This window comes from Entelurus aequoreus, linkage group LG02 (genome assembly GCF_033978785.1).
Source record: "Entelurus aequoreus isolate RoL-2023_Sb linkage group LG02, RoL_Eaeq_v1.1, whole genome shotgun sequence".
NCBI classification, from domain to species: domain Eukaryota; kingdom Metazoa; phylum Chordata; class Actinopteri; order Syngnathiformes; family Syngnathidae; genus Entelurus; species Entelurus aequoreus.
The window spans coordinates 80,826,168-80,849,730 of record NC_084732.1 but is presented as its reverse complement, the minus strand read 5'-3'; the positions used below and the strand labels follow the sequence as shown (position 1 = coordinate 80,849,730).

At 37.4% G+C, this 23,563-nt stretch overlaps 1 long non-coding RNA gene across 1 annotated transcript in view; it reads right to left on the bottom strand.

Annotated features, from left to right (window-relative positions):
• LOC133639732 (uncharacterized) overlaps window positions 1-16,880 on the bottom strand; it is a 33,138-nt gene extending 16,258 nt beyond the window's left edge. The window contains exon 1 of the long non-coding RNA XR_009823850.1: window positions 16,796-16,880. This is a non-coding gene — a long non-coding RNA (uncharacterized LOC133639732). The remainder of the gene's footprint in view (window positions 1-16,795) is intronic.
• Between the last annotated feature and the right edge of the window lie 6,683 nt (window positions 16,881-23,563).

Below are 23,563 nucleotides of genomic sequence, written 5' to 3'. Positions count from 1 at the left end.
GCTAATATGCCGACAAAGACTGAACAGCAGCAGACAACATAATAAACATATTTTTGAATACATGAAGTTATTGGCAAACAAGAGCAGGTGGCGAGTGTGTAAACGGACTTACGTCATTCCGACTCAGGGAGGCCAGTGATATCGCTCAAACTGAAGGCTGTTGCTTGTATCCGCACCCATATGCATAACCATAACAGTATTGTTGTGACAGCGGTGACGCGGGGCTATAGTGACAGGCAGTACACAATCCGATTATGCACGAGGCGCTTGTGAAGTGACTCAGAGAAAGCATCCTTGCCAAACAAAAAAGGTAGTTTCAGAAAACAGGATGTCAGTGTTTGTGTTTTACCCTCGTGTAAAATCAACCACTCTGGTCTAGGCCGGAAAGTCTGCTTAAAAGTACATTTAGGGCTGCCGTAAGTGGAAAAAAAAAGGAAAAAAATATACATATATTTTATTTTGCGATACAGGAAGGTAAAAGAACATTGACCATGTTATGTATTTTAATATTAGTGTTTGTACAAGTTTAATACAATGGTAACGCTGATTGTCGTTAGGCTGTCAATGGGATGCTATGCTCCATTGTACAAAACCCAAAACCAGTGAAGTTGACACCTTGTGTAATTCGTAAATAAAAACAGAATACAACGATTTGCGAATTCTTTTCAACTTATATTCAATTAAATAGACTGCAAAGGCAAGATATTTAATGTTTGAACTGAGAAACATAATTTTTTTCTGCCAATAATCATTAATTTAGAATTTAGTGGCAGCAACACATTGCAAAAAAGTTGGCACAGGGGCGTTTTTACCACTGTGTTACATGGCCTTTCCTTTTAACAACACCCAGTAAACGTTTGGGAACTGAGGAGACCAATTTTTGAAGCTTTTCAGGTGGAATTATTTCCCATTCTTGCTTGATGTACAGCTTAAGTTGTTCAACAGTCCGGGGGTCTCCGTTGTGGTATTTCAGGCTTCATATTGTGCCACACATTTTCAATGGGAGACAGGTCTGGACTACAGGCAGGCCAGTCTAGTACCCGCACTCTTTCACTATGAAGCCACGCTGTTGTAACAAGTGGCTTGGCATTGTCTTGCTGAAATAAGCAGGGGCGTCCATGATACCATTGCTTGGATGGCAACATATGTTACTCCAAAACCTGTATGTACCTTTCAGCATTGATGGTGCCTTCACAGATGTGTAAGTTACCCATGCCTTGAGCACTAATACACCCCCATACCATCACAGATGCTGGCTTTTGAATTTTGCGCCTAGAACAATCAGGATGGTTCTTTTCCTCTTTCTTCCGGAGGACACGACGTCCACAGTTTCCAAAAACAATTTGAAATGTGGACTTGTCAGACCACAGAACACTTTTACACTTTGCATCAGTCCATCTTAGATGAACTCTGGCCCAGCAAAGCCGGCGGCGTTTTCTGGGTGATGTTGATAAATGGGTTTCGCTTTGCATAGTAGAGTTTTAACTTGCACTTACAGATGTAGTGACGAACTGTAGTTACTGACAGTGGTTTTCTGAAGTGTTCCTGAGCCCATGTGGTGATATCCTTTACACACTGATGTCTCTTTTTGATGCAGTACCGCCTGAGGATTCAAAGGTCCGTAATATCGCTTACGTGCAGTGATTCCTCCAGATTCTCTGAACCTTTTGAGGATATTACGGACCGTAGAAGGTGAAATCCCTAAATTCCTTGCAATAGCTCGTTGAGAAATGTTGTTTAAACCATTCGACAATTTGCTCACGCATTTGTTCACAAAGTGGTGACCCTCGCCCCATCCTTGTTTGTGAATGACTGAGCATTTCATGGAAGCTGCTTTTATACCCAATCATGGCACCCACCTGTTCCCAATTAGCCTGTTCACCTGTGGCATGTTCCAAATAAGTGTTTGATGAGCATTCCTCAACTTTCTCAGTCTTTTTTGCCACTTGTGCCAGCTTTTTTGAAACATGTTACAGGCATCAAATTCCAAATGAGCTAATATTTGCAAAAAAGTTCAGTTTGAACGTTAAATATATTGTCCTTGCAGTCTATTCAATTGATTATAGGTTGAAAAGGATTTGCAAGTCATTGTATTCGGTTTTTATTTTCCATTTACACAACGTGCCAACTTCACTGGTTTTGGGTTTTGTAAGTTTAGCATTAAGCTAGCGGCATAAGTGCCAACCTTCATCCTGTAGGTTGCATTACTTTTTCTTAGTTTACACCAAACTGTATTGTTGATTTTCCATGATTCCTACATGTACAGTATGTGCACTTTGAGTGTATATTATTGTACTTGACTTTATGTGCTTAGTTTTACAGCAAATTCATTGTGAAGACTATCAATAAACAAACTCAAGTTGGATGTTTTTCATTTGTAATTTAAAGTACTAATTATCTACCTAACTTAATTTCAACATTCAAGGAGGTCAGAAAAATATATGTAAATAAACCAAGGGTGTACAAAGAAGAATTTTCCCGATGCCAATATTTTGGTACTGGTACCAAAATGTATTTTGTTACTTTTCAAAATAAAGTGCACCACAAACAAATGTCATTAATAGCTACTTATTGCAATCAAAAAATTATTTTGGCATTAAATAACATAATGAACATACTCGATGGACAATTTGTTTTTATTGTGTCAATTCTTAATTGTATTATTTTGTTAAAATTATGAGGGAAGTGGTAGAAAATGGATGGATTATTAATCTGCTTGTTCATTTACTGCACTTTTTTTTAAATGTTGCCTATTGTTGACACAATCATCATGAGAAGCAAGAACACACTTTGTATTTACTTTTAGAATTTTAAAGATGATAAAAAACAGACAACAAAGACGACTGTCAATTACTGGACAAATGAGGATTCACCACCTTATCTTTTTGAAGTTGAATATACGGAGGATGAACTACTGCTTATAGAAGCCAGCACGAAAGAAGGGTGAGACGTTGGAGCAGACGGAAGCTGAGAGAGTGAGGCCGGCGTGACTTGAAACTGCAACATGTAGAACTTGAAGCCATGCTATTTCGACATAAATGGAGTGCTTACCCAAATAAACCGGAAAATGTTTTTCCCGGTCACCTGGAGCAAACGCACAACTGTCCATTGAGTGAGTCACACTTAATATTGATCATGATACACGCTGCACATCACCGTACAACTACAGTACATACGCTGTCTGGCTAGCTGTGTACAATCAAAACTTGAATGTGGGCTAATACTTTAAAGGTCCTGTAACATTATTGTTTTCATGTCAGTACAGATTGTTGTCTTGTCGCATTGTGTTGTGCATTAAAAACTCAAACGCGTTTCGTGTTGTCTTAGAACAGGGGTCTCAGACACGCGGCCCGCGGGCCAATTGCGTCCCGCGAGACATTATTTTGCGGCCCGCACCTTAATATGAAAATTTAGTGTTAGTGCGGCCCGCGAGTTTTATATGAATGGTGCTTGACAGCGTCATACTTGCCAACCCTCCTGATTTTTCCGGGAGACTCCCGAATTTCAGGGCAACCATTCTCTCGAACGTCTGCCGATTTTCACCCAAACAACAATATTAAGGGTGTGCCGTGATGGCACTGCCTTTAGTGTCCTCTACAACCTGTACGAACAGCGTGCCAGCCCAGTCACATGCTGTATTTGGCTTCTGTACACACACACACACACACACGTAAGTGACTGCAAGACATACTTGATCAACAGCCACACAGGTCACACTGAGGGTGGCCGTATAAACAAGTTAAACCCTGTTACAAATATGCGCCACACTGTGAACCCACACCAAACAAGAATGACAAACACATTTCGGGAGAACATCCGCACCGTAACACAACATAAACACAACAGAACAAATACCCAGAATCCCATGCAGCCCTAACTCTTCCGGGCTACAATATACACCCCCGTTACCACCAAACCCCGCCCCCCCACACATCAACCCCCCCTCCCTCTGTGCGTCGGTTGAGGTGGGCCGGGTTTGGTGGTAGCGGGGGTGTATATTGGTATATTGCAGCCCGGAAGAGTCAGGGCTGCAAGGTGTTCTGGGTATTTGTTGTGTTTATGTTGTGTTACGGTGCGGATGTTCTCCCGAAATGTGTTTGTCATTCTTGTTTGGTGTGGGTTCACAATGTGGCGCATATTTGTAACAGTGATAAAGTTGTTTATACGGCTACCCTCAGTGTGACCTGTATGGCTGTTGATCAAGTATGTCTTGCAGTCACTTACGTGTGTCTGCAGAAGCCTCATATAACATGTGACTGGGCCGGCACGCTGTTTGTATGGTGAAAAAGCGGACGCGACGACGGGTTGTAGAGGACGTTAAAGGCAGTGCTATCACGGCACGCCCTTAATATTGTTGTCCGGGTGAAAATCGGGACAAATTCGGGAGAATGGTTGCTCTGGGAGATTGTCGGGAGGGGCACTGAAATTCGGGAGTCTCCCAGAAAAATCGGGAGGGTTGGCAAGTATGTTGCTAGGGCGGGATAGCCATTCAAAGAAGGTGAATTCATTAAAAAGTGCATGTTAGATTTTTTAAAGAAATCTTTTCTTGCGGCCCAGCCTCACCCAGTTTCTGCATCCAGTGGCCCCCAGGTAAATTGAGTTTGAGACCCCTGTCTTAGTAGCTAGCTTATCTATTTCCGTTGTTATCTTTTACGACTAATACCATAGCATGGCGATATGTTAGTACGCTACAAAAATAGTTCCAAAGTGTTCGCTCTTACAACAACAATGTCGCTACAGTTTGGTTATTATACAGGTTACAGAACATAAATGTAGTATTGTTGACGGTTTTGGAATGCATTTTTAAATTGATTTAGAGGTGGAATTGATTGCTCCCATTAGCTGCATTGCTAGCTACCAAAAATGAGCTGATTTTACATGTTAGAATGCAAAAAAAACCCCAAAAAACTTTTGTCTTCTTGACTCTTGTAAGGATTGTGAACGATGGGCAAAATTCCCCAAAAAGTGCAGTTCCCCTTTAAGGCAAAATACGTACATTTCCCCACTGTTTCTCCTTGCAATTGCTCTGTGTGTGTTGACTACCTTGCGCCTCGGCTCGTTTAACTAACAATGTCACCATGGCGCTCCGTCAAAGGCAGTGTAGTACCTTTTTTCATTCATTATTGAGGTATTGTAATGGCAAAAATAATGTTTTAGCAATCTCTTTTCGAAAACCACAATTTGAGTCGAAGAGTTTGTGTTTGTCTTCACTGCATTGGTCTGTTTTTTGTCCGACGGCAAGGTGCTTTTCTGACCCTTTACGCATTCTTGGGGCTTGCTAAAACTCCACTTTCTCCAAGGACAAATATTGCTGTGATGTTGGTTGATCACTAGTTGATGTTGCATAATATTTGTATTTTGATCAAAGGTTACTCTCCAAATGGATTTTTTTTATGATAGATGTTGACTGACTCACCCAATGCTTAACCAAAACATTTCTAGCCACAATCAGATGGAGCTTGTATTCGCCCATCTTTTTCTCTTCCCCCCTTCCAGGGCATTTCGCCAAACCCTTCCCTCCTTGCTCATCCTAAAAGCATTTTTGAAAGTTCTCTCACTCCTTGCCCTTTCTTCTTTCTTTCTGTAGCAGCGTAAAACCTTTCTCCTTTGAAAAGTGATTACATTTGAGTACTCCAAAAAAAAAAAAAAACACTTAAAAAGACCCTTAGGTTTCCTTTGGACAAAATTCCAAAAAGTGCAGTCTGTTACATTGTAGTAATACAATAAAGCAACATTTTATAATGTAACAAGAAAAATAAATAAAAACTCTTCAAGTATATGCATTACATAACAGGCGGTACTGCATCAAAAAACGACATCAGTGTGTAAAGGATATCACACTTCAGAAAACCACTGTCAGTAACTACAGTTCGTCGCTACATCTGTAAGTGCAAGTTAAAACTCTACTATGCAAAGCCAAAGCCATTTATCAACAACACCCAGAAACGCCGCCGGCTTCGCTGGGCCCGAGCTCATCTAAGATGGACTGATGCAAAGTGTAAAGGTGTTCAGTGGTCTGACAAGTCCTCATTTCAAATTGTTTTTGGAAACTGTGGACGTTGTGTCCTCCGTAACAAAAAGGGAAATGACCATCCGGATTGTTATAGGTGCAAAATTCAAAAGCCAGCATCTGTGATGGTATGGGGGTGTATTAGTGCCCAAGGCATGGGTAACTTACACATCTGTGAAGGCACCATTAATGCTATAATGTACATACAGGTTTTGGAGCAACATATGTTGCCATCCACGCAACGTGACGCCCCTGCTTATTTCAGCAAGACAATGCCAGGCCACATGTTACAACAGCAAAGCTTCGTAGTAAAAGAGTGCGGATACTAGTTTGGCCTGCCTATGAAGTCTAACATACGACAACAGAGACCCCAGACTGTTGAACAACTTAAGCTGTACATCAAGCAAGAATTGGAAAGAATTCCACCTGAAACGCTTAAAAAAATGGTCTCCTCAGTTCCCAAACGTTTACTGGGTGTTGCTAAAAGGAAAGGCCATGTAACACAGTGGTAAAAATGCCCCCGTGACAACTTTTTTGCAATGTGTTGCTGCCATTAAATTCTAAGTTAATGATTATTTGCAAAAAAAATAATTAAGTTCGGACATTAAATATCTTGTCTTTGCAGTCTATTCAATTGAATATAGGTTGAAAAGGATTTGCAAATCATTGTATTCTCTTTTTATTTACGAATTACACAACGTGCCAACTTCACTGGTTTTGGGTTTCGTATATGAGCCAAAGCCAATTGTGCAAATCATACGATGCGGTCGTATTGACACCGCCCCCACTACACTTTTGGCCACGCCCACGATGCCTCAACTAAATGGCCAATATGTGGAAACACACTAACTTAACAATATTTAAAATGTGACTCCAAAGGGATCGAGAAAAATTCAGGATTAAAACGACTACAATGCAACAGAAAACTCACACTCCAAAACACAAAAAAAGGATACATAATGGGTGTTCATCAGTGTATTTTATGTATATCGGAATAAAACAATGCCGCTAGGCGTCCGTATGAGTCTTCACTGTTTTATTGAGTCTTTGTTATTATTCTCACTTCAACACTCTGCTGCTTCACCGCGCCAATTTATGCTCTCCATGAGTACATTTTGCAAATCCATGAGCCATGTAAACTTTTCTTGATGGGCTATTAAGTAGATAAACGGTTTTCTGCAACCGCGTTCTCTCAAGTGAAAGAAAGAGGTTGCACTTAGCCGCATCCTACTTCAGTTAATTCCCCGGAGTCATATGATAATAATAAAAATAAAAAAATCTGAAGTGCGTTAACTAGAACGGCACTCGCTCAACAAGGCTTAAAACATCCGCCGATAAATATTCTGCACGGCAAAGTGCTTGACCGTGTTAAAAAAGGCTCGGCATTATCACACACATCGCATAATTGATTCATACTTGCTATTAACTCATCATTCTGTTGTATCCACAGCACTGGCTCTAATGAAAATATCCGCATTGGATTACAATAACAGCTTGTTATGTTGTCATGAATTTACTTCCTTATATAGATGTCACCAATCAAAACAAACGGCCATTTGGCAGGAAAAGCTGAAAGTGAGAGCGTTTTAGCAGTCTTTTTCCTCGGTTGTGCAAACCATGGTAGACGGACAGGATGACGGAGACAAATGGTAAATGGGTTATACCTGTATAGCGCTTTTCTACCTTCAAGGTACTCAAAGCGCTTTGACACTATTTCCACATTCACCCATTCACACACTGATGGCGGGAGCTGCCATGCAAGGCCCTAACCACGACCCATCAGGAGCAAGGGTGAAGTGTCTAGCTCAAGGACACAACAAATCGTTATCTAAAAAATGTTTTATTAAAAAAAATAAAAGGTTCAAATGTTCATCAGAATTGTTCTTTGTGCTTTATTGACAGTCAAAATTGCATAAGATGTGAGAGATGACATCAGATGTGTCAGTGGGACAGTATTGACGGTCAAAGTTGCATCAGATGTAATAGGATTTGATTGGGGTCATTTTTGACCCCACTTGTGAAAAGAGTGGGTAGTAATACCAAAACTTCCTAAAATTTATGAAAAGAAAATTTAAAAATACAAATGGCACAATGGCACTAACATGTTTCATGAGGAATACCTGTTAAATGAAAATATTACAACTTTTCATTTCAAAGATTTTGATAAGTAACAAGCCAGATATCGCACAAATGCATTGATTTTGATTGGGGTCATTTTTGACCCCACTTGTGGAAGAATGTAGGTATTGGTAGGTTGCGCATCCACGGGTTAATCAGTTGCTTTTATTCAGACATGTTCTTTCGGTGTAAAAGATTATAATCGATATGAAAATATTACAACTTTTCACTTTGAAGATTTTGAAGGATAACAACCCCTGGGGTCATTGCTATTGGAAGATATATCATACATTTGACAGTAAGAGCCTATATAAAACCGTTGCTCAGTTTGTACTCGGACACATTTTTTTCATTGAAAAGCATGGCAATTTACAGTCTCGTATCTGTGTTGGAAATTAATAAAGGTTTGAATTTGTGACAGTAAATAATTCATCCTTTGGAAATGTGTTCAGAACTTTGCTGCCATAATTATCATTAATTTATGTCTATCAACAATGTATACATTTATAAAAACATGACAGTGAATATAGTTGTGAAAACCTGAACTGGCATGGTTGTCAAGGTACTTTGTCCCTCTCCCATCATTGAAATGCACTCCTTTGTGTCAGAATGTCCTTGAAAGAGACACTTAATTACAGTGTGAATGTATATTGTATGCGTGACTGTTTGTGAGAAAGGGTAAACGAGAGGCAAGATTGGAGAAAGCTTTCAACAATGCACTCTTTTTGAACTCTGGCAGAGTTTTATAATAAGGTATTATGCCTAACATGGTGTGTGACCATTAAGGTCTGAAGGTGGATTCTACATTATATTCTGGATTTTACAGGGAGCCAGTGCAAAAAATAAAAAAAATAAAAAGCTAATGTCGTCCCTGTTTTTTTTATAGTTGTCATAAGTATGCTTTAGGCATCGTGAATTACTTTACCAGCAGTCTTCAGAGGCATGATGGAGCAGCAAAGATGAGAAAGAATTGCAATAATCTACCTTGTGCGAAATAAATGCACGGCTGGCCTTCTTCATTTTGAGTCTGCGCATGAACACAACGTTCATAGCTAGTTGTGGCTTTGAAATGAAATATTTGTATTTCAACACTGGCAGCATTGGAAACCAACAACATCATCCCATAAGCGATGTAAATCTTACAACAACTCACGATTCAATTTCTGATACTTGAGGTGACAAAGTCGATTCTCGATTGCACACAATTGGTGATTGATTCAAATCGATATTTAGAATACCGTATTTTTCGGACTATAAGGCGCATTTAAAATACTTTAATTTTCTCAAAACTCGACAGTGCACCTTATAACCCGGTGCGCCTAAAGTACGAAATCATTTTGGTTGTGCTTACCGACCTCAAAGCTATTTTATTTGGTATATGGTGAAATGATAAGTGTGACCAGTCAATGGCAGTCACACATAAGAGATACGTGTAGACTGCAATATGACTCAAGTAAACAACACCAATGTTTTATATGTTCCATTGAAAATATAGAACATTACACCCGGTTCTCAAAAAACTATCAAAATGTTTTAGTAGGACTTTGGTAAGCTATGAAGCCATTCTCGGTCCGAATTGCTCTCGCTGCTGCTGGCCATGATTGTAAACAATGTGCAGATGTGAGGCGCTCCACAACCTGTGACGTCACGCTACTTCCGGTACAGGCAAGGCTTTTTTATCAGTGACCCAAAAGTTGCGAACTTTATCGTCAATGTTCTCTACTAAATCCTTTCAGCAAAAATATGGCAATATCGCGAAATGATCAAGTATGACACATAAAATGGACCTGCTATCCCCGTTTGAATAAGAACATTTCATTTCAGTAGGCCTTTAAATAGTGACATGATGACAGTCATTATAATAAAACAAAAGAAAAGAAACACTGCAAAGCAAAGTATGTAACCTCAAAATAACAACATTAAATCAGGGCTTTTACCACAGAGACACTTAATCATTTTCTGCACATTTATATTATCATTGGTAGGCTGTTGTCGCATTTTATTGCGCGAATCGTTCTCCCAGGATGCAGACGGAAACTCCGGAGGCAAGGCAGGTAAGAAGATGATTTATTTTCCGTAAATCATTTAAAATACAAAAGTACAGAAAAGCCTTCTGATAGTGTAGTGGAATTTCGGACCTTTGAACTATATTTCGTGTCTGTCAAGAATGTCTGCTGGTTTCATTCTTTTCTATTCTAAACCATTGAAGGACCAGATGTAGGTAAAAGTTGATTATGGAATGTCTATTATGACTAAGGGATTCAAGGATGTTGCAGAACAAACAAGTTGAAAACAACAGGACCTTGACGCATGAAGGAAACAGATAAAATGGCCAAGTGACAAGGGCTATGTGTGATTGATTGATTCTTGAGTCCTCCGGAGGACGTTTGTCTGTCTGCATGGGCAACTCAATCCAACTTTGTACTTTTGATTATGGGTAAATAAACCTTTTGTACTAAACTCACTTTTGTTGCTGTTTAAACTTCGGACAATCCACTAAAATAGCATGGGAGCTATGGCAAAACTTAGCACATGAACTAGAATCAAGAATCATAGACTTGCTCAACGTAACATGTTGCAGGACCAAACAAGACAGCCAGACTGATTGTGGCGAAAAAAAGGAATAAGTAGCTCTCTGATTAGTGCCCGGCAGCAGGTGAGCGTCCCGAACACTAATCAGAGGCAGGTGAAACTCATCAGCACCCATGCTAACCAAAACACAAACAAACCCAGGGTTGAAAACAAACTAAGGTAGTCTCTGACTAAACAATCATGCTTCTACCTGTGTGCGATATGTTGAACCAGCTGTGTTGAACCCTATAACGTGTAACACTTTTTCTGAATCACAATTGAGACAACAGAAACATATGCACATTAACACTTTATTCTGTGTGCAAGGCTGTGTATCCCATAACCAGCGCATTTGTGCGTCTGGAATAACTAAAACGCAAGAAAATGCGCAATGAAATACGCCTTTTCAATTAGGTGACATATTATAGTAATATATTTCCGAAAAGAAAAAAACGAACAACATAAAAATGCCAGCAGACACCAAAACACATCAATTGAATTTGTTTTAATCAGCCATATAAGTCATCAAGCAGCTATAAAATTATACAATTAGGAAAGGAAATTGCTGAATAGACAGTATGCACTAAATTAGTCTGATTTCTCAAATAGTTTGGCTCTAAAGAAGCATGGAAACAACTTCATCTGATCATGTTTGGCTTTTGAGAAACCGGACTAACGCATAGATTAGGCCAGGGGTGTCCAAACTTTTTCCACTGAGGGCCGCACACGTAAAAATTAAAGAATGTGGGGGCCATTTTGATATTTTTCCTTTTTAAACCATAACAAAATATATGGATTTTTTATTTATTTTACCTTTAGGGGTCCCGGGGACCATAAAGGGTTTCAGTCATTACATTGTTAAAAATAAGTCAAATTATTATTATTATTTTTTATTTACAGTAAATCTCTATATCAACTTCCAGTCGATATAAAGTAAAAAAAAAAGGTTTTATGGCTTTTATGTCAAAAACAACTTTGTTTTTTATAGTAAAACTGAAATATGCAGTATTTAGTAATTAGAGCCATAAAAGATCAATAATGCATGGATTTTAATTCCTTAATATTTTTGAGTAATCACAGTGAAAAGATAAATAAAATACCACTAAATATATTTGGGATCCAAAAGGTGCTCCACTCATAAAATGATAAGTTTTTATTAGGTTTTTCTTTTACTTTCAACTCTTAAGTTACGAGATCAACTTCAGATATACCTGTATCTGTCGATTTTACGTTTGAACTATTATTTTGTTTGTTTTATGCTCTTTTGTCAAATAAAATGTTGATGTTTTTATATGGCAACTACACAATATATGCAATATTTATTACCACATAAAACATTTTAAAGTGAAATATTTGAAGTAATTGGAGCCTTAAAAATAATTAATTATAACATAGATTTTTTGTCATTATTTTTTTTTTGGAGCAATGGCAAAGAAAGAAAAAGAAAAAGACAAAAGAAAAAAAAACAGCCTGCATGGCAGCTTTGTGTCAACATTGCAACTTTTCTCGTTAGATTTCACCTCATTCATTTTTATTTTTGCTATAGCATTTCCAGAATGTGTGGCGGGCCGGTAAACAATTAGCTGGGGGGCGCAAACGGCCGTACTCTGGCTCCCGCACACACTGGGAGTCAAATGTATTGTACATGCAGATTCACATATACTCACTTGCATACATACATAGGTACCTACGCTCCCACATACATATACAAATACAGTACATATTTACACACTCAAAGTTCGTACATCCACACGCACACTCATTATACACACATACTATATACACGTACTGTACATACACACTCACTGTACAAACATACATATACACATACTGTACATATACACTCACTGTACAAACACACACATACTTTACATATACATTCACTGTACAAACACACACATACACATACTGTACATATACATTCACTGTACAAACACACATATACACATACTGTACATATACACTCACTGTACAAACACACATACACATACTTTACATATACATTCACTGTACCAACACATATACTGTATACACATACTGTACATATGCATTCACTGTGCAAACACACACATATACATACTATACATATACATTCACTGTACAAACACACATATACACATACTGTACATATACATTCACTGTACAAGCACACCTATACACATAATGTACATATACAAGTACATATGCACACATACACTCATGCACATAATCACGTTTCATCAAACATATATTAACGTTGTTGCCCTAGGGTAAAGTGGGTATAACACATGGCACACTGACAAAGCTTAACCTATTGTAACTATAACAATCTACAAGGTTAATGTAGGTTGCTTCTCTCTCTTCCCCTCCATTTTTCTGCATTCTTTCGTATCTCAAGCTATCATTACGTATATGTATTGTTGCATTTGAACAATTGTATTGTTGATAATAAAGGTAAAGTATTGGTATTGTTTATTATCAATAGCGCTATTTCTATTGGTAATCATATTGCTTCATTTTTAATGTAATAATGCTCATTGTCATTTCTGTATTATTTTTTTCACTAACTGCTTATTTGCTATTACTTTCACCATCATATTTGTACATGTAGTATTTGCTGATGTTGCTCTGTTGTTTTTGTTGTGTTTGCTGTTGTTGTTTTTGTCTCTCTGTCTAATCCCCCTCTTGTCCCCACAATTCCCCCCTCTGTCTTCCTTTTTTTCTCTTTCTATCCCCTCCTGCTCCGGCCCGGCTGCACCAAATGATAATATAAATACATTTAATAAAGTCAAATACAAATAAGGCAACAAGAGAAGTATCCTACACTTCTCTTTTGTAAAGTAAATCTGAACAGCCGATATGGGCATCTACATCTACTATATGATTTGCCTGAGAAGCTAGGCAGGACATTATAATTAAAAAAAAAAAAAAACGGCTCCCGGGCCGCACTTTGGACACCCCTGGATTAGGCGATTAGAAACCAGATTTCTCGAGCGGGTGTGGGCTGCCAGAGGGGGACCCTTCGTATCGCGCGTGCGCCAGTCTCAACGTGCGGGATATTACCCGGAAGCAGATACCATTCAATAAAAAAAATAGGCAACAATTGGAAGACTGTGGGGGGTTTGCACGTCCTTCCGACACCTGCTAAATAAAACGCTAAATAGTGTTGATAAATCACATTGCGTGATCCTCCCCCTCTATTGTGGCCATTTTGATGATCAACATATATTTTGCATATTAATGAAGACAAAGACCCAAAATGGATTGCACGCCTTGTCCTGCTCACTTAACAGACGCAATCCACTTTGCACACGTTTAATAGATCAGTTTTGTGTGTGCTATCAGTTTTGCACCTATTTTAGTACATGCAAACCTTTAGTAAATCAGGCCCACAGAGTCAGACAACCATTCACACTCACGTTCACTGAATGTGAACTGAATCAACCTGTGGTGATTGCTCATTGACTGCAAGGGAAGCTGAATGCCCCCTAAAAATATTACGTGTATGAACCAAATGTGACAGCATATCATAATTAAGACGGTCAGCTGGATAAAAACGGATAGCAGTACCTTTAATCCAGAATCTTCAGTCTAGGACAGGGGTGTCAAACGTACGGCCCAAGAACCGGATCAGGACCGCAAACAGGTTTTATCCGGCCCGCGGGATGAGTTTGCCAAGTATAAAAATGAACCTGAGAATTTGGAACGAAAGAAACTGCTGTTCTAAATGTGTCCACTGGATGGCGAAATAGCAATTCTTTGTATCTTTGTAGATGATGCTACATACTGTATGTACAAAACAAACCACGTTAGTACATCAGTCGAGGAAAATTATCAAACTACATAAATAACAATGTAATTTAATTTTTATATAATTGTTTTATCTTGATAGATTGAAAATTAACACCAATGAGTTGACTGATGAACATTATCACATAATCTATTCAGAAAATAAAAATAACGACGAATAGAGATAGAATACTATTAACCGCAGCATGTAAGTGTAAAAAAACCAACAACAACATTATGATTTGTACAATTTCAGAAAGTGCTTGTTCTACTTTTAAACAAAGAAAACAATCTGAAGTTGTTTTTATTTTTAAGTTATCGTGCTGTTATTTTAGATTTTTCTCCATGTGGCCCCCAATCAAAAATGAGTTTGACACCCCTGGTCTAGGAGAACCGACCCAATTAGGAACCGGTACTAAGAAATACCAGTATTTGGTATACATTCCTAGTAAAATATGCAATGTTAAACTTAAATATGCATTAAATATTTGCCGTAATGCGCATCATTTCTTAAGTTTGTTGAGCAACTATCTACTTTTGAGTAAGTTTTCTCTCTGACGGAGGCTTCCTGTGTAAATCCCCATTGAAACTCTACTTTTAACGCAGGGAAGCTCACAACAAGAAAGTAAGATTGAATAAACGGGTGAAAATCAACACTCTCAGAAAAGCTGAGCATCTCTGGGGGTCTATGGTGCAGTGGGCTGGCCTCGGTTAGCTGAAACATTTTTTGATTGAAAAGAGACTCCAATAAAATGAGGGAATCAGCTATCTTAAAATATAAACTACCAATGGAGCATTTATCCAGTTTAATTTGTATTTAATTTTTATGCGATATAATGGAGACTATGACTAATGTCGCTCTGCAGTTACTGTCCCCAACAAGCAGTGGGTGTTACTGTCGACCTATGCACCGTCCCAAAGCATTCCCAGGTAGGTCGAAAATGAGCTTCTGCTCCTTGAAAGACTAGCAGCCGCCACTGGAACCAACGCTGCATGCAACTGAAGTCAGGCGAGAAAACTGCTAGACTAATGGTTGTTTATAATGTTCTCATCTCAGTGTGGGAACTGGAGGCTAAACTCTATCCATAATGAACACATGAGCCGTCGCTGGAGAGTCGGGAACTTTACTGGGTTCAATCACCATGGCACAGACTGAAAACTGTCAAAAAAAGACAGTAAAGCTAAAGAATATTACTAAACAGCACCCCCCATGATCCCAAAAGGGACAAGCGGTAGAAAATGGATAGATGGATGGACTAAACCAGGGGTGTCCAAAGTGTGGCCCGGGGGTCATTTGTGGCCCGCAGCTCAATTTTTATTGGCCCGCGACACATTATATAGACAAACTATCATCCTGTATATCAATGATATATGTAAAGTGTCTAGCTTATTGAAATTAGTGTTATTTGCTGATGAGACTGATATTTTTTTGTTCAGGAGATGACTTAAATCAATTGCAGGAAGTCATTATGGAAGAAATTAGTAAATTAAAAACTTTATTTGACTATAATAAATTGTCAATAAACCTGACTAAGTTAATGCTGTTTGGAAATAGGACAAGTGAAACAAGGGTGCAGATACAAATAGATGGATATTGAAAGGGTTTTTGAAATAAAATTCTTTGGAGTTATATTTGACTATCAAATGAACTGGATATCACATATAAAACATGTACAAACTAAACTGTCAAGAAGCATCTCAGTAATAAATAAAGCAAAGTAGGTTCTGGATCACAAATCACTCCACATTCTCTACTGTTCATTAGTCTTACCATATTTAACCTACTGTGTGGAAGTCTGGGGGAATAACTACAAAAGCCCATTAAACTCAATAACTATACTTCAGAAAAGAGCTGTACGCATAATTAACAAGGTTGGATATCTGGACCATACTCATTCACTACTCTTACAGTCAACAATAATGAATTTTTAAAAAATATTTTGTATCAAACTGCACAAATAATGTATAAAGGCAAAATAAATAAACTCCCAGTTTGTTTTTCAAATGTTAGCATACGTTCACCTACACTGTTTTGGTTCGAGTATTTTTCATTTACCAAAATGTATGAAAGTGGCCCTCGGAACCTTCAGTTTTTCTCAATGTGGCCCTCGTTGGAAAATGTTTGGACACCTCTGGACTAAACAAAAAGTGCCTGTTGGCTTTTTAACATGACAATGCATAACTTAATGCAGTCTGAATTAGCATAACCTGCGATTAGCATAGCGGTTTTTTTAACATCCTTTTTAAACATAAATTATAAAATATTTGCATGAAATAATGACTAATATCTGTACACAAACAACTGATCAATGTATCACCACTACTTACGACGTTGATTTGTCAGTCCTGTGTTAAGGATGCGAACAGATTGCTGCTGCTGCTCAAAACCTGATGGCTTCACTCTCTGTCCTTGTTTTGACCAAAACAGGAAGTGATGTACCTGTGCATCCAACTAAATTGTCCCACTGGAAACAAATTAAAATGACATGTCCTTACAAAATAAGATAGTATATTTTATATAAATTTTATGTATATTTTTTATAAACATCACATTGTTAACGGGTTTGGCTGTGACCCGCATTGGAGAGTGTAATATTTCAAGAATAATTTATTAATGTCTTCATAATTTTGATAGTATATAGTTAACAGCTAACACAAACACCAAATCTTATAAATTGTCAAAATGTTTAATATTGTCAAATACTGTACCGGTTCACACGCTCGTAAAAAAATAAACTTACCAAGCCTTTAATTGGTCTTTAACTCTTGAAATGAAATTACGTTGGTACGATATTATAATTTGAGCAAGTAAAATTCTTGCTAGCAAATGACTCAAATCAATTCTCATTATTTACTTGAAAGAGCCATTTAAAAGACTCAAACGTCCCACCTTTACCTCGCAAAGACTTGCGACCCACCAATTAAGAATCCCTGCCATAGACCATCATAATTACATCCTTTATAAATTATGCTTTTTTTCTAGGGCTGTAAAACAAATAAAATATCTAATAGCAATTGATCGCTTTATGTCCCTAGTTAACTTGTAATTAATCATCAATAATTGCATTTTTTAAAATCTTTAATAAGTGTACCTTAGACAGATCATTGTCAAGTTTTTAATACTACCAACATGGGACGAGACAATATGTTTGCTTTATGCATATGTGTGTTTATTAAACACTATGGACATTAATACTCTTCTACAGACTCACACACTACAGTATCTCTCACACAAACAAACATACTCTCACATGTACTTACCACTTCCGACACATGCTCAATTCTAAAACAAACCTACTATAAAAGGTGTGTAGGTGCTAGTTCTTTTCATTTTGTAGCGTCCGTGAACAAAACAAAACCACACCTTTGTGTGTTACTAAATATGTTTGTCCTGATTTGTATTTGATGATATTAACATTTTAATACATTCAAAAACACGTTTCATAACTGTACGGGAGAACAATGACTTCAAACTTTTGCACATGCTGTTGAAAAATGTATGGATGGAAAGTAGTTCTTTATGACTACGTACTCTATATGGGAGGCATCGATGCTGACAGGCCACGAGCAGAATTTCTACTAATGATTCTACTTCAAAGACTTGTGCTGGAAGATTGACCAGAAGCACCACAGCATGGGGAAAATGCGTGTTCTTTATTTTTATGACTATTTACATTGTAGATTGTCACTGAAGGCATCAAAACTATGAATGAACACATGTGGAGTTATGTACTTAATAAAAAAAGGTGAAATAACTGAAAACATGTTTTATATTCTAGTTTCTTCAAAATAGCCACCCTTCAGTCTGATTACTACTTTGCACACTCTTGGCATTCTCTCGAGGAGCTTCAAGAGGTAGTCACCTGAAATGGTTTTCACTTCACAGGTGTCATAGTTTTGATGCCTTCAGTGACAATCTACAATGTATATAGTCATGAAAATAAAGAAAACGCATTGAAATGAGAAGGTGTGTCCAAACTTTTGGCCTGTACTGTACATATATATATACACATACATATATACATATACATACATACATATATATATATATATATATATATATATATATATATATATATATATATATATATATATATATATATATATATATATATATATATATATATATATATATATATATATATATATATATATATATGTATGTATATATATATATCTATATATATATATATGTATGTATATATATATATATATATATATATATATATATATATATATATATATATATATATATATATATATATATATATGCATACATACATACATACATACATACACACATATATATACATATATATATATATATATATATATATATATATATATATATATATATATATATATACATATACATATATCGATATATATATATATATATATACATATGCATACATACATATATTCGATATATACATATATATACATATGCATACATACATACATACATACATACACACACATACATATATATATATATATATATATATATATATATATATATATATATATATATATATATATATATATATATATATATATATATATATATATATATATATATATATATATATAGACACACATTCAAAGTCAGCAGTTCAAAAACATTTTGTTTGCCACAAGAACATTTAAGTGTAGTGGCATGTAAAGTTAATCTATCGTATTAATAACTGTGCATGTATAAGCTTCAAAATATGTTTTTCCACCAAGAACCGCACACTGAAAAGTCAGAGTATGCAGGGGCCATAATGTTTAATTTCATTTAAAAAAATGAAATTGTGTCAACTTTGAATTATTGATGACTAAGTATTAGGGCTGTGATTCTGAAGGCAAATTCTCTTTTAGCGTAACGTTAACTCATTTTGCGGTGTGTGTGTGTGTGTGTTACGGACAGCAAAGCCCTGTCTGTCTTTTATTTCACTTCACCTTTTTCTGTGTTGATTGAGCTTTGTTGAAGCAGCAAAAAAGGACATTATGTTAAATGAAGAGTTTCTGTCTCTGATAGTTGATATAATAATGTAACTGCATCATTAAGCCTACATGAACTCCACGGTGTTCAGGGATAAATAGTCTCTTCTATTGCTATTGTACCATTTTTTCAGCTATAGTTAGATTAATCATTAGTAATGCAGCAGCCTAGTTTTGAATGGCAGGGTCCCTGCCATCACATGTTGATAAAAATATAACATTTACACAATAAAAATCAACTACAGGCTTCCCAAATGCTGTAATAATAAAATAAGCATGATGAGTTGACTTTAAACTGTTTAATGTTGCACTTTTTATATGTAGAAGAAAAGTTTTGTCATTTTATTTAATCTGAGCAACAATTTGAGGCAGTTTAATGTTGATTAACGTGGGCAGAATTATTATAGTGTTCCCACTGTTAAAAGGATAAAGCCATTGTTTACAAATTTGGTAAATAAATAACCAAAAAATGTATATTTAGTTGTTTTCTTACTGTACCGAAAATGAACCGAACCGTGACCTCTAAACCGAGGTACCTACTGAACCGAAATTTTTGTGTACTGTTACACCCCTATATGCTACATTACCCGGAAGGGTTATCAGTGTGGTAAACTGGAACCAGGAATGGGACGACGGCAATTATGCCGTTTGGACAATAACGAGTTGATGTATTGTTACACTTTATTCCTGCTTTGTCTACTCAGGAAGTTGACACAAATTCGATTGGCGAAATTGATGCTGATTAGCCAAAATGTGCGTGCATATTGAACATTTATGTAATACCAAAAGCAAGGTGGATGAAGAACAAGTGAAGGCTTAAGGAACTGATGAAGAAAATGTTATACAGTATATTTTACTTTACTTGAAAGGGGAAAAAAAGTGCAAATGCTAGGCTCGGAGCTGATTGGCTCACACAGAAAGAGCAGGAAAACATTACGGAGACCTTTGCCGAGCTAATGGAAGAGACGGAAGGGGCAAATAAAAGAAGTCTAAAAGTAATACCTCAACAGAAAATGGATGTTCGCTTGTGTTGTTCTGAGCGGCATTAACGCCGCTTAGTGCTCGTCTCAGGTGAGGAGTGCTTTTTTTTCTCCCATGCAGAAATCTTCAAATAAAACCCATTTTTGCACATTTTCCACACTTCTCTCTCTGAAGTCAAGGCTTATGTGCACTGAGTCTAATAAGGTATATAGCTGCCCCGAGTTGGGATGCCTTCTTGTTGTATAAGAAGGTTTTTAGAATGCAGTCGCACGGTGGCCTAGTGGTTAACATGCCGGCTGCACGGTCAGGAGATTGAAGGTTCCAATCACTGCCGTGTGGAGTTTGCATGTTTTTCTGGGTAGTCATCCTACATTCTAAGAACACATTAGGTTAATTGGGGACTCTAAATTGTCAATAGATGTTAATGTGGATGATTTTCTGTATTTATATGTCTCGTGATGGACTGGTGACCCAGGCCCAGGATGAACCCAGTTTCTTGCCAGAAGTCAGCTGGGATAGGCTCCAGCTTACCCGTGACCCGAATGAAAATATAGTAAAGCGGTAGCAAAAACTGATGCCCCTTATAATTATAGTGGTACTCAAGGATAACAAACAAACTTTGCTGGGTGATCAATTATTTTAATGCCTTCATGACACCATACGGGCCCTCGAGTTCAGTTAAAAACTCAAGAAACAAACATTTTCGCAGCAAATTCCGAAAAACACCAGCGTGCTAAGTTTGTAAAGAGAAACTTGGACCACGAAACACATTGGCAGATCCTTGCATTGTCATTTGAACCTTGCTAGTAAACATAAAACACTAGGGTTCAAGTCTGTGATTTCATTAACTGAGGCGTTCCTCAAGGCACCGCTTTAAGGCCTCTCCTTTTTTGGCAGTTTTTGTATTGATATTTTACAATCAGATTTGTATTTATTATTGTCATACTTGCCAACCTTGAGACCTCCGAATTCGGGAGGTGTGGGGGGGCGTGGTTGTGGAGGGGCGGGGTTTGGTGGTAGGGGGGGGTGTATATTAGAGCCCGGAAGAGTTAGGGCTGCAAGGAATTCTGGGTATTTGTTCTGTTGTGTTTATGTTGTGTTACGGTGCGGATGTTCTCCCGAATTGTGTTTGTCATTCTTGTTTGGTGTGGGTTCACAGTGTGGCGCATATTTGTAACAGTGTTAAAGTTGTTTATACGTTCACCCTCAGTGTGACCTGTATGGCTGTTGACCAAGTATGCCTTGCAGTCACTTACTGTGCCTGTTGAAGCCGCATACAACATGTGACTGGGCCGGCACGCTGTTTGTATGGAGAAAAAGCAGACGCCAAAGGCAGTGCCATCACGGCACACCCTCAATATTGTTGTCAGGGTAAAAATCGGGAGAAATTTGGGAGAACGGTTTCGTCCCGAACACTAATCAGAGGCAGGTGAAAACAATCTGCAGTCATGGCATCTAAACCACAAAACCAGGGGTGCTCAAAAACAGGAACTGAGGGAGTCCAAAACTAAACAAAACATGATCCGGGCAACGGATCATGACAATTATAAATAATAGTATGAACAATAAAAAAATACATTGACAACTACAAATTCAGTTTAATCCAATTTGCCCAATTTATAGTCCAGATAATGTTCAACCTATATATGAAAAAGGTCCACGGGAAAGAAAAGCTTTCTTCAACCGCAGAGAAGCCAATTTAAAATAGCAATGCTGATTTGCCATTTATTGAAAAAGTAAACAAAAATAAACAATAAAAGGTCAATAGGTATAAACAATTTTTTTCTTTTAGACATTATGTATTTAGGGAATAGGGTCAGCTACAATATAAACCTAAATTGTACAATCCTTTTAGAAATACGGCCATAATCTGTTACAATGATGGCGTTCGACACCATGCTAAATTGGCAATTATCTCTATCAACTTTTGAATAGACGTGGCCATGACGCTGCGAAACCGAGCCAAAACTATTTACAAAAGACATGTTGACTCACTTTCGGATAAAAGTTTAGCAGCAATAAGCTCAGGAAAAAACACACAGGAGCTATTTCATCCCTACGGTTCTGTTTTACAGGTTTCCCTGCTCTTCAGGAGAGTTTCAACAAACTCCCCTGAAGAGCAGGGAATATTCCGGTCTACTCCGGTAGTCCATGTGATGTCAGATGAAACAAAAATCGATCTGTTTGGCCACACTACCGAGCAATATGTTTGGAGGAGAAAAGGTGAGGACTTTAATCCCAGGAACACCATGCCTACAGTCAAGCATGGTGGTGGTACTATTATGCTCAGGGCCGGTTTTGCTGCCAATGGAACTGGTGCTTTACAGAGAGTAAATGGGACAATGAAAAAGGAAGATTACTTCCAAATTCTTCAGGACAACCTAAAATCATCAGCCAGGAGGTTGGGTCTTGGGCGCAGTTGGGTGTTCCAACAGGACAATGACCCCAAACACACATCAAAAGTGGTAAAGGAATGGCTAAATCAGGCTACAATTAAGGTTTTAGAATGGCCTTCCCAAAGTCCTGACTTAAATGTGTGGACAATGCTGAAAAAACAAGTCCATGTCAGAAAACCAACACATTTAGCTGAACGGCACCAATTTTGTCCAGAGGAGTGGTCAAAAATTCAACCAGAAACTTGCCAAAAGCTTGTGGATGGCTACCAAAAGCGCCTTATTGCAGTGAAACTTTTGATCGCGACTGTATATATATATATATATATATATATATATATATATATATATATATATATATATATATATATATATATATATATATATATATATATATATATATATATATATATATATATATATGTATACAAAACACAAAATCTGCATGACCAATAAGCCTTAGGTTATCATAGACCAGGGGTCGGCAACCCGCGGCTCTAGAGCCGCATGCAGCTCTTTAGCGCCGCCCTAGTGGCTCTCTGAAGCTTTTTCAAAAATGTATGAAAAATGGAAAAAGATGAGGGGAAAAAAATACATTTTTTGTTTTAATATGGTTTCTGTAGGAGGACAAACATGACATAAACCTCCCTAATTGTTATAAATCACACTGTTTATATTAAACACGCTTCACTGATTCGAGTATTTGGCGAGCGCCGTTTTGTCCTACTAATTTTGG